At 38.3% G+C, this 2,645-nt stretch overlaps 1 long non-coding RNA gene across 1 annotated transcript; it reads left to right on the forward strand.

Moving 5' to 3' along the window:
- Positions 1-632: 632 nt before the first annotated feature.
- On the forward strand, positions 633-1,695 carry LOC134644230 (uncharacterized). Its single transcript, XR_010096473.1, has 3 exons — positions 633-684; positions 1,380-1,505; positions 1,589-1,695. It is a non-coding gene; the product is annotated as an uncharacterized LOC134644230 (long non-coding RNA).
- Positions 1,696-2,645: the final 950 nt, after the last annotated feature.

Raw genomic sequence — 2,645 nt, forward strand, 5'->3', positions numbered from 1 at the left:
TTTTATAGGATTTGTGCTAAATATAGTATTTCTGCTTAATTATAGAATTTCTGCTAAAACATAGCATGTCTACTAAATATAGTATTTCTGGATGATTATAATATGTCTACCACATCACAATATTTCTGACACAAGCAGCATCTGTGTGTGTGTGTGTGTGTGTGTGTGTGTGTGTGTGTGTGTGTGTGTGTGTGTGTGTGTGCGTGCGTCTATGTGGTATGGACCTGACGCTGTACCTGGGCTACAGGGACATTTCGACTTTTTGCTGTGTATTCATGTGTCCCCCTAAAACATGAATTGTAAATGCATTTTTAAGTGTCTAAATAATAATTTTTTCTACTTCTTTTGAGGTCATTATTTATCTTTTGACCTGTATTTGCTTAAACTGTAGTGTAAATTCATTTATTAAACTATAATTAAAAGATTTTCTGATTTTCTTAAAAGTCCACCTATACCACTCACCTGATTTTTGTGTATTCCAGTTTATTGCACAGCGACGTTTCGAGTTAGACTGGATGTGTGTAAGTACTACAATTTAATACACATTTTCAATACACACGGCCGGAAGTCATTGTGATTGGTAGGCTATATATATAGGCGGTACCTACCGGAAATGATTTCGCGCGCGTGCCCTTTAACAAGTACATGTCGACGGCAATACGAAGACTGATTAAAAGCACAAAGGTAAGCCTTTTTTAATGTAAAATGCACCATGACTTTAATACTATATGAAATTACAGGTGCACAGGCTTATATTAAACTGCTTTAATATATGCTTTATGGACTGTTAGCTAGTTTTTGAAGAAGTAAAACTGCCTCAGCGTTTGTCATTGAGTAAATAAAATAGGGCTGATGACTAACCGTGTCAACGCGATAAAGCGGGCTAACCCGTGTTAGGATTTACTCGGTGTTAAAGCATTAATGTGGCTTAAACGTGTTAATGCCGACATCGCGACTAACGTGATTAACAATTAAACCAGCGCAGTCTGAGTCAAAATCCCTGATGTCGCTGTCATCTAATTTCGGGCAGTTTGTCCAATGTCTGTCCATTCTGCTAACAGCCCTAAAATAAAAGCAAGGGGTATAAGTGTATTTAATCGTGTATTTATTTATATGCCTGAAGAAAAAACTTCTTACAGTTTTGATGCCTAAGCTTTCTCAGTACTTGTATCACTCTCTGCAGTCGCCATTGCAGAAATGTCACATGTCGCCATTTTGAGAACTAGGCCTTTAACATTTTAAAAGAAGGCATAAATTAGGACTATGAATAAGTCAGCTGTGTTTATGCTGTAAACTACACTACTGCTAGTTCTACTACTACTGATGATGATGACAATGATGACGATAATCGTAATACTTTATATGCTTTGGTAATACAGGCAATCAAAACGTACAGGAGAACATGCGAAGGAGACGCATTCCTCCACGGGAGGATGCAGTCTGTCATGTTTCTGCTGGAAGGGACAAACTGGGACTTGATATCCACTACATAAATGCCTTCAAAGGTAAGTTGGTCTTTAGTTTGGATTAGATTTGGAGTTTGTCACTTTGTCTTTTGTCACTCACTTGGTATGCCTCTGCAATTCAGGTCGGGGCATTTTCACGACTGTTCCATTCCAAAAAGGAGACTTCCTTTTGGAATACAGAGGTAAACTCATAACAAAAGACGAATGTGAGCGGAGACACAGAGTTTATCATGACAGCCTGAAGGTGTTCATGTTTGAATTCAAGTTTGATGGAAAACTCTGGTGGTGCGTATTATATCAGTGTAGTTTGATTAAGATTAAATTACACTTTGCTTTTGATTTAAGAAAAAAAAGCTTCCTAACAAAAACTAGTTAAGCTAATACTTTTTTGCCTAACCCCACAGTGTGGATACATCTCAAGAAGATGGGTCATTAGGCAGACTTGTCAACGACAACCACATCAGTCCAAGTGCTAAGATGAAAATATTAAATATCAATGGAAAGCCCCATCTATGCTTATTTGCAAGCAGAGACATAAGTCCAGGCGAAGAAATAGACTATAATTATGGTGACTCGGATTGGCCCTGGAGATGCAAGGTATTTCTACAATTGTACTTTTTGGAACTGATAAATTGCATACCGTAAGCCATTTTTACATTTGTACCTACTCAAATTGGCTTAACGTGACTTAGGGCATCTAGTTTTCCATTGAAATTGAGTATCACCTACTGTGCCTGGGGTCACTATAGCAATGCAGCCGAGCATCCAGTGATATAAATGCCACAGCAAGCATGGATGTCAAGGTGACACAATGCCTGCTGCTCAGTCTATACTTTAGTGTTCAATTCAGGGATCATGCTGTTAATTTTGGTAGCCATTTCAAACATTTCAGAGTTTCAAAAATGATGGCTTGGATTTTCATGAAGGAGGCGCACTCATAACTTATCGAGTGACACCATTGACCAGCCACCTGTTGGCATTCAGTCTGTCTATGTCAAATTTTCTGATCACTTTGGATCACTTGGAACCTTGGTGAAGTAGTTACTGAAAAACTACATGGTACTATAGCCTACTGGAAAAACCGGGGTAGGTACTAATGGAAAACAGGCAATTGTGATTGCTGCCACATCAGAGCCCTCTAAAAGCACTAAAAAAATATCAGCAGGTATGCAGAAATAA

This window comes from Pelmatolapia mariae, linkage group LG16_19 (genome assembly GCF_036321145.2).
Source record: "Pelmatolapia mariae isolate MD_Pm_ZW linkage group LG16_19, Pm_UMD_F_2, whole genome shotgun sequence".
NCBI lineage: Eukaryota > Metazoa > Chordata > Actinopteri > Cichliformes > Cichlidae > Pelmatolapia > Pelmatolapia mariae.